Raw genomic sequence first — 9,535 nt, 5'->3', positions numbered from 1 at the left:
GGGACGAAGGTGGGATGCCAAGGGCTGGAGGGCCAGAGAGACCCCAACATTCCTTCTTCCTTTTCATTTCTTCTGCCACGTGCCTCCTGCTGCAGTGACCAGCTCCTTCCTGCTTGCGTGTTCTGGACCTGGTCCTGGATCTGGCCTCTGGGTGCACAGGTCCCAGAACATTCCTCCAGACCGCTGCTGGCGCCTTCCTCCACGGCCACTGCCTGCTCCCAGACACGGTCCATCCAGGGTGCCTCCCCTGCCCTGCCCGGCCATCTCCCGCTAGAATGCCGGCTCCCCGGGCAGGGACCCGGGTCTCTGCAGCAGGGCCGGGCCCACAGGACGCCTCCGTCCGTGGCCGGGGGACACAGAGGTTCGGCGCCCTGCGACGTCCCCCTTCAGCACCATCGGAGACTCATAAAGCCTGAAAAAACTTGAGGGAAGCAGCCTTCCCCCAGTTTCCATGCTTCCCCAAAATTCTATTGCCTCCTTCGAGAGCGAGTTAGCCGTCTATTTCCTGATGTTTCTTTACTGATCAGAGGTGGGCTGGAGCAGTTACAGGTAATTCGCCAACCAAAATGCACACGGCAAGTCTGTGCGTGTGCGCGTGTGCGCACCTGTGGGCCTGTGAGTTCAAGCATACTTGCGTACATGTGTACCCACGTGCAGAGGACACAGGGCAGCCATCCTGGTCCCATGTGCATGACTTCGTTGCTGAAGCAGTGAGTGAGCCTGGTGAGGGGGGCAGGAAGACGGTGGTTCTGCCTCCTTGGGGGGCACTCAAAGGAAAATGAAGTCCGCTGTCTCCGGGCTGAGAAGGGGAAGGCAGGCCAGGGAAATCTTTCCCGTGTGGCTTGGAGGAGCTCCTTGTCCCTTCCCCAGGGAGCGCCCCCTCCCCCAGCCCCAGGGCAGGAGCCCATCTCCCGTGGGCAGCTGGGGAGAGATCCTGAAGCAGGAGTCCTCTCTGCCTGGCCCAGGGAGGACGCGGGGTGTGGACCCAGGGGCTGTGCATGGGGCGGGATGGGACAATATTCCAAGACCAGGAGAGCTGGCCTAACCCCAGCTCTGCCCTTACTAACCGCGGGGACTCCTCTGGGCCCCCAGTACTTGATCTGCAACACGAGGCCAGGAGCAGCCCCCGTGTCCCAGGGCGCACTTCGGGTCGGTTGGGGAAGGCGCTGCAGCTCCCGGCGGAGAGCTGGCCGTCCAGAAGTGTGCGGCACGGCACCGGTGTTCCATCAGGCCAGCAGCGCTTAATCCTGGCTCAAGGGAGGCTGAGCTGAACGGAACCCTGCAGTGGGAACCCAGGAGGAGGTGGCCCAGAGAGAAGCCAGGAGCAGAGCCGGTAGGGGGAGAACCCCGCTGGGAGGCAGGCAGCCGGGGTCTGGCATCCTGGGCAGGACCAGAGGTGCAGCCGAGAGGCAGAGGAACGACAGGGACAGGTGCTTGGGCACTTGGAGTCCAGCCCTCATTTCGCACCTGATCTCATTTGAACCTCCCTGTGATCCTAGGAGGTGGGCGCTGTCACCCCCATTCTAAGAGAAAGAAACTCAACGGGGGAAGTGATTTCTCCAGCGGCACAGCTCTAGGAATCCCTGCAAGATGGTCTGACTCCAGGGCTGGTCTAGGGGACGCAAAGCTGGCAGGTGCCCCCGGAGTGAGTCCCAGGCTCCTGTAGCCCACACAGCCTCAGCTCTGTGGAAACTGAGCTGCAACCCTCCAGGGCCACGGGATGGTTTCAGCAGGTGACCGCCATCACTGAGAAGACTCGAAACAAGGTAACAAATATCAGGGTTCCCGATGCACGGAGAGAGACGTGTTCTTGGGTGAAAATATTTTGTTAGACGTGTGTAAAAAGTTCACTGCTTATTTTACATGTAGCCATTCTGTGTGCCCTGGGTTGAGACACACAATATATTTCTTACCCTGGCCACGGTCAGCCAGCTTTGAAAGCCTTTCTCTGTTCTGCAGGGGCCTCCGGGCCTTTGTTCTCCGAACAAGAACACCAGTGCTGGGCACAGGACAGGAGCCAGGACGTGCTGGAGGGTTTCCGCTCTGTGCCCCCACCCGCACACCAATGGAGCTGGCGCAGCAAGGTGGCGGCACCGCTGTGTGGGGTCCGAGAGGTCGGGGTGTTGAGATTTGACTGCGATCCCACGGGCTTCCTCACCTGTAGGCCAGGGTGCTCAGGAGGTCCCCAAAGCAAGGCCCAGGCTGGCCTGTTCTGAGAGGCACAGAACCCCATGTGGTTATGGGGGGCTGGCAGCGTGAGAGCCCTTCCAGTCCCTGAGCCAGTGTTGGTGGCCGAGGAGAGTGTCTCGGGGAGCAGAGGGATGTCAGGGTAATGACACTGGCAGGGGCCAAGAAATGCCCGGCTGGACTGGGAGGCCTGTCAGGGGAAGCCGCCTGAGCTCTCTCCTGCCAGCAACGGGCCCCTGGAGGAAGGCTTTTGGGGTTATCAGATTTGTTTTCCAATCGGGAGCTAACTCTGGCTGGAGTGTGTGGCTGGCCCCCCTGGATCTGCTGGGCTTCCTGCAGATGGTCCCAGCACAGAGCCCCACATAGGGGGCACAAAGCCTGGGGTCTTCAGACGGACCCTCCCTCTTCCCCTCCCCTCCCCCAAGGCACTCACACTGCCTTCTTTCGTCCAACATGGCCATGTCGATTTAAGGTCTCCAAGGCCAGAGGCCAGCTGTCTACTTTTCTAAACATCACGGAGTGTTCTGGATATTCAAAACACGTGAGTTGGCTGTTTTGCCCCTTGGAGAGCGTCAGGGGCCCACTCCCATGGGGAAGGCTGGGGGGATTCTCAGACCACCTTTGCAGGGGCCTCTTCGTGGCCGTGAAGCCTTCGTTCCCCTCCTGGGAATGGGCCTCTGGTTGGGGCAATTCGAGACACCTTGAAACGGTCAGTTGTAATAAACAGGCACAAAACAAACTGGCATCCCGGCAGAGGCCTCAGCCCTTTTCTGTCCTGGCTGGATTTCCCGTCGGCCGTGCGGGTGGACCCAAGTGCTACGAAAGGGACCGTAGTTTTCCCAGGGAGACAGAACCAAACAAAGATGGAAACAAACAAACAAAAAACCCCAAACACTCTCACACACCCCTAAATCCAACTACGTAATCGGGCCTGAGGTTGGACGCTCTGTCACCTTTGTGGGATGCAAACAAATATGTCCCCTAGATGGCCCGCTCTTCAGACTACGGGCTGCCCCTGTGACAAAGAAGCCTGGGGGCTTCTCTGATCCTAAGTTTTGCTCCAGACGTTGGTTCCTTTTGGCTATGCGTGTGAAAATGACAAAGGGGTCCCAGTCACGTCACTGAGCGGGTCAGCACGGAGTGTTTAAAGGAGAGAAAAGGTTGTAAAATGGAGAGGGTCCTCCAGATGGGACCACGACACGGTGGGGCAGGTGTGGGTCCGGCTTGCACAGTCCGGGGCCCCTCCCCCACTGCAGGTGCAGAGGGGACCTGTCTGGCTCGTGACATCACCCGTGTCAGAACTATAAGGGCCGAGCTGTGTCTGCAGACTGTCCCCGTGTACCTAGAGCCTCGCTTCACAACAAGCCGTTCCCGTCCAGCGGCATTGCCCCCTCAGAGGGCGGCCAGTTTCCCAGTGTCAACAAAACCGTATGATCCCCTCTCGTGTTCAGTTTAAAGGTTATTCCTAAAAAGCGGCAGTTGACGTTATTTCTGATTTTTTGAGACTCAAAAAATTATTTACCAGGAACACACAAATTGTTTGTTTTACTCTCTGCTACTTGCTCATTGACAGAAGATCACTGGAGAAGAGCAAATGGAAGATGAGCCTTAAAAACTGGTTTTTTTTTTACAGCCATTGGGGTTACTGACATTAGAACATTTGCCGTTTTAAACAAATGCAAGGTCACTCAGTCTGTTACAGACTAGTTAAATAGTACCGTTTTGTACAAAACAAAAACAGATATTCCTTTGGTTAAAAAAAAAATTGATGACTTTTCCTGCGCCACGTTTATGTCAAGTGGAAGACGATTCTAATTTTATCTGTGTTCAATAGGCAGATTAAAGCAAATCATGAGGCTGATGCTGTTTACAATTCTCTGAGCAGCTGAAGGAAAGAAAATCACCTTGAATCTAGCATTTTCTGAGCCCACTAAAACAGCCAGGTCCCTCAGACCATCTGGGAAGGAATGGATCCCATCCATGTGTTAGTTTAATATGAAATTGTTTTATTTTGACTCTATTTTCCTTCAGGCTATTAGGGAGGAAAAGAAAAAAAAAATAGGAGAGCGGGAGAAAGGCTTTGGTTCCTCACCATTTTCTCTGCGGGGCTCTCGGTTTCTCGGCTTTGGCTTTTTCAATGCTTTACTTCTTTGGGTTAAAAAAATGTACAAAATGTATATTGTAAGTATAAAAAAATAATATATTTTGAACGTGACAAAATTTTAGATCCACAATACACTCTGGCAAAAATATTATTAAAAAATACCGTTTGCTTTCACTCCGCCTCAACTGAAATGTCATTCCTTTTTTCATATTTTCTGATCTGTTCAGTCTGACATTTGTTGGATGTGAGATAGTTCTGTAGACTATTCCAGAAATATTGGAAAAAAAGTAAACCACCGATATGTGAAATTTCCACGGAAGCACGCCTGCTTGGTTAACGGTAGTTTTCAAGGCTGCGTCGCGCGGGGCTGCCGGAGGGCAGCGCGGCGGGGGCGGCGGCGGCGGCCTTCCCCTTGCTCCGCGCGCAGCCCTGGGCGCCCTCCCGCCGTCCCGGCCCCGCGCGGCCTTGCCTTCGGCCCCCATCTTCCCTCTCTGCGGCGCACCGAGGCTGCGGGGAGAGCCCTGGGGGGCCGGAAGAGGGTGCGCGGCCTGCGGCGTGGGTCGGGCCGCGTCCCACCTGCTCCGCCGGGCCCCGCGCTCCCCGCGCCGACGCCGCCCGAGCGCACGGCCAGGGCCACCTGGCGGACCGTCCCGAGCTCACTCTTCCGCAGGCTTCCATTCGGCTTTGATCTGCCTCCCCCGCCCTAACTGGTTCCAGATTTGCCACTTCCGAGGCGCGGGGACTCAGCCGGGCCGCGCTCTCGGCCGCTGGGGGACTCCAGAGCAATGAGCCCGCGGGAACGCATGGCCGGGCCCCCGGGGGTACAGGGCCACGGGCGGGGAGCGGGCCGTGGGGCCGGGGCTCGGGGATCTGACTCCGCCGCCCCGGCACTAGCCTGGCCTCCGCGCGGGGCGCCCCGGAGCTGTCTGTCGCACCCCCACCCCCGCCCCCGAGCACAGCCTCCGTCCGCCAGGTCAGGCAGGCTTGGGGAGGGGTCCCCAGGGCCTCTGGGCGCCCTCGGAAGCGGGCGCGGCGGGCAGTGCAGCGCACACACTGGCTCCCAGGCCCTGCGCCCCGGGCAGCCACGACGCCCAGCCCTCCCGGGAGGGCGAGACCACCCACGCCGCCGCCAACGTGGGAACCCGATTGTCGCCGAGGCCTGGGGCGCGGCGGGTGGAGGGCTCTGCCTGGCCCCCGCAGCACCACCATCCTGAGTCACTGTCCTCAGTGGGGAGACCCTAAGCCGAACCGCTCGGAGCTTGCCGGACCCCCAGCGCCCTGCGCCCCCAGGCCTGCTACAGCGGCTGGGCCCAGCAGGCGCCGGGCACCGGAGGGGGAGGGCCCCAAGGGCCTAGGGCGCTGTTCCAAAGGCCAGAAAATGGAAACTGTGCGAAAAGAATCCCCAAATCCGGCCGGGCCCCAAGCCCACCAGCTTACATAAAGCTCCAGGAGCCCGCCCGCGGCCTCCCTGCCTCGGGGTGAACAATCGGCGGGCGCCCGGCCAGGCTGCCCTGGGACTGGCACCACCACCGGCCCCCTGACCACGGGCCTGGCGTGACCCCGGGGAGGGGGCAGGGGTCTCGGCCTCTTCCCACCATCTGCCCCGAGAAACATTTAACTGGCCTTTAATCACATTAGCAGCCGGCCCCAATTAGGGCCGCAGGAGGGGGAGGCAGGAGGAAACCGCCGCCGCCGTGTCACTCGAGGATAAAGACCCTTTCATGCCCCAGGCCTGGCCGTGGGCACCGCGGCGGGCGCCATCCCCAGCCTTTGATTGCCGGCGCCTGGGCCTCGCGACGCCGCCATCGCTGCCCCCAGCCCCCAACGTGCCTTCGCCCTCGGGTGACCGCGTGGGCACGCAGGGCAGCATCCGAGGCCGGGCCCACGCCCGCGCGCCCACGCTGGCCGAAGCCTGGCCCCCGCGGCCCGCGCCTGCGCACGGGAGAGCCCGAGGGGGCGGCGGGGGCTCGCGCAGGGCCCCCGGGACACCAGCGCCCGGGGCCAGGACCCTGGTAAGGCCGCCGCCCACGGAGCGGTTCGGAGGGAGGGTGACCCACGCCGCGGGCGGCCTGGGCAGGTCACCTGTGCTCTCGTGGGGCCCCCTCTCGAGAGGGGCGAGTCAGCCCCGTGGCGGATCCGTCCTCTCCGGCCCGAATTGAGGCGCGGAGGGCCCTGCAGGCCAAGCCCAGGCCCAGGCCAGGCCCGGCGCCGCGGTGGCGGGGCTGCCGGGGGGTCCCCGGCTGGGCGTCGGGCCCCAGGAGCGAGGGGACCGCGGGGCTGGGGCAGCGGGGCCGGCCTGGGCCTCCCGTGCGCTCTGTCGAGGGGCGAGGGGCGCCGGCGCGCTGTGCTTACCTTGCTCCGGCGCCCGGCCCGCGCTCCAGGCGCGCGGGCGCCCGGAGGGTCGGAGCGGGGCGCGCTCCGGACCGGCCGGGGTCGTGCGAGGACAGCGGCCGCCCGCGCCTCCAGAATGCTGATGCCGCCGCCGGCCGCGACGCCCGGGGGGCCCGCCCGGGACCCCCGCCCCCAGGGCAGCAGCTGCAGCCCGGAGCCGCGTGACCCCGGCCCCGACCTCCCGCGCTCGGCTGTTTGTCCGCACACAAAGGAGAACACTCATATTTTTCTTTCCCCTGAGCCGACTTCACACTCGCCCCATCTCCCCTCCCCCAAGTCACCCCCCACCCCACACACGCCTGGCTGAGAACCGCTTGCTCTGCGCACACCCCCTTGGTCTCCCCTGTTGAATTCCATAGTTGTATTCGAGGATGTCAGCGCAGCTTAGAAAGTTTCATAGAAAGTCAGAGAGCAATTAGAGAGGCCCTTTTATTGGAGTTTCGTTGGTGCCATGGAGTCTTAAAGGAGCGCCTGAAGCGCCGAACACAATCCCATTAAGCCGCCCAAACTCCCACAGTCCTCAATGGGGTCTCAATGCTCCGACAGACTTTGGCCGGCTCGCACCGGGAGCCCCTGCAAGCCGCACTCCCACCGGGGCGCGCGGGTGTCCCGGCTGCGGAGCGCGAGGCGCTGGCCGCGGGGCCCACGAACTAGCGCTTTGGTGCACTGACCCCGCGCTACGGGTCTTGGCGTCTGGGGAGTCCGGGCCGGTGGTTAGGAAGGAGAGCTCGGTCTCGGTCAACTTTTTACCTCCCTCCGCTTTAAAAATCGATCGGCTAACGTTCGGAAGACGGGTGGGAGGAATCGCGCGTTGCTGAGAAAAAGGCCACATATGACCAAAGTTTCAGCTTAATTGAATTTTAGTGCCAAATTATAACCCCCTGAGTAACTGCGCTGGGGTGGAGGGCGTGGAGAAGGGAGTGAATGGAGGAAGGCGATTCTAATGGAAATCTGGCCATCCAGAAACGCCGCGGTGCGGGCCACCCTCCTCGAGGAGCGAGAATTGCAGCCTAATTCCAAAGGAGTGAGGTTATCAGACTGCGGGCTTTTATGTGGGAAAACGGGGTTGGCCCCACTTTGATTTGTGGTTTGGGGTTGATATTCTTGTGTGTTATTTAATGTAGAGGGCAACTCTTCTGTAGAGCACAGCTTTTCCTTTGTTGGAGAGTGACTTCTCTTCTTGCCAATAAAAATTAATCTCTTCCTTTAGAAGTCAAAAAGGAAAGAAAGCAGGTGTTTTAAAGGAATAAAGCATTTTCTTTCTTTCTTTCTTTCTTTTTGGTAAAAAAAAAAAAATAGGTAGTTGGTTGTCAAAGCAAAGTGCCCGTTTTAGAACAATTAGGATTTTGCTCCTGGTGTGTCATCACAGATGTTCATTTTATTAAATAGAAGTTTGTTCCTACCTGGTGGTTTCTGGAATGGTTTTAGGAAAGGAAAATAGGTGATAGGCTCACAACTAATGGTAATGAAATGAGCATGGGTTATAGGGGAAGTGGGCTGTGTACAAAATCCATAAGGGAGTAATTAAAAATGCATGTGAAAATTGAATGTATATTTTTTGAGTAGTTTGTATTAGTCATCAATGATTTGGAAAATTTTCTCAAATCTGCCCTGCTTTTCTCTCATTTCTTTGCCCTTCCTGGCCCTGTGGTTGCCAGTGACTGGGCCTCTGACCTCTTGTTCTGTGCACATACCATACCTCCAGCCAGTCCATACCGTCTAGCAGGAAAGGACAGACAGTGGGCTTCAGGACCTGCAGATCCCAGCCTCAGACACTTCCAGCCTTAGCTTTACAGTCTTCTGCCTTAGCCACATTGGTTTCTTCACTGACTCTTTCTCTCTTGCCTCTAGATTTCCTTCCCACCTTCTGCTTCCCTAAAACACCTTGCACCTTCCTCCACCTGTTCAACTGCACCTGTCAGACCCCATTCCCTCCTCATTGTCTCTTGGACCCATGTGGGCCTGGCCTTCATCAGGCTCCCGGGGAACCATCTCCACCACCGGGTTCTCACAGAGGGCCTGATGACACCATCTGTCTTTCATTTTTCTCATATTGTAGCTTGGCTTTGGGAATGTTTCTAGTTGAGAAGAAAACAATGAAGACCCCTTGAGAGCAGGTATCACTTTACACATGTCTTGGGGCTCTGTCAGCAGCCAGCGCCCAGAAAGTAGGCCATCCATCTGTCAATCGGGTGTCGATTTATAAATCAGAATCACATTTCAGCAAGCAGAGAAGAGAAAAAAAAAAAAACCAGTGACAAATGTTCCTGTCCACCGAAGGTACCAGGAGAAGCTGACATGCTTTTCCATCGAATTCACAGGACCTGTCACTCGACTTTTTCAAACCAACATAAAACTATTTCAATTAAATGGAGTCTTAAATTGTTTAAAAAATGTGGATGACTCAGTTGGACTGCAGGAGAAAGTGCGGGGGGAAAAACCAAAAGCAAATGCAGAAATCCAAACAGTTCAGTCTGCTTTGGATATCCTTAATTTGCCCAAGAAAAGGAGCAGATTCCTGAGAAACAGGCTCAGAAAGTCTCAAAGTGCTGTCTAGTCTTGGCAAAGGTCCGTGGCCCTGAGGTGTTGGGGGGGGGGTGGACAGGACCCTCTAGCACCTTCTGGAGGGCCACCTCCGCTGCCTCCCACTGGCACCCTGGTGGTGGGCTGGCTTTGCAGAGGAGGAAAAAGTCCCACTCTGGTCATAGCACTCACTGAAAGTAACAAGACAGAAACAAAGGGAACAAGTGCACTTGGGAGACTCTTCAGGGAACAAAGATCAGCAGTGTGTGGTGGTGCAGAAAGAGGTGAGAAGCAGTGCCCTCGGGAATTTGAAGGAGAAAGAGTTAGCAT

The 9,535-nt window shown here is 58.0% G+C and overlaps 1 long non-coding RNA gene across 1 annotated transcript in view; it reads left to right on the top strand.

Moving 5' to 3' along the window:
• Positions 1-3,810, top strand: part of LOC132000266 (uncharacterized) — a 5,240-nt gene extending 1,430 nt beyond the window's left edge. The window contains exons 2-4 of the long non-coding RNA XR_009399236.1: positions 96-549; positions 1,500-1,766; positions 1,960-3,810. This is a non-coding gene — a long non-coding RNA (uncharacterized LOC132000266). The remainder of the gene's footprint in view (positions 1-95; positions 550-1,499; positions 1,767-1,959) is intronic.
• The last annotated feature ends 5,725 nt before the right edge of the window (positions 3,811-9,535 follow it).

This window comes from Mustela nigripes, chromosome 13, assembly GCF_022355385.1.
Source record: "Mustela nigripes isolate SB6536 chromosome 13, MUSNIG.SB6536, whole genome shotgun sequence".
NCBI classification, from domain to species: Eukaryota; Metazoa; Chordata; class Mammalia; order Carnivora; family Mustelidae; genus Mustela; species Mustela nigripes.
The sequence above is the reverse complement of the archived record's forward strand: the minus strand, read 5'-3'. Positions and strand labels throughout refer to the sequence as shown.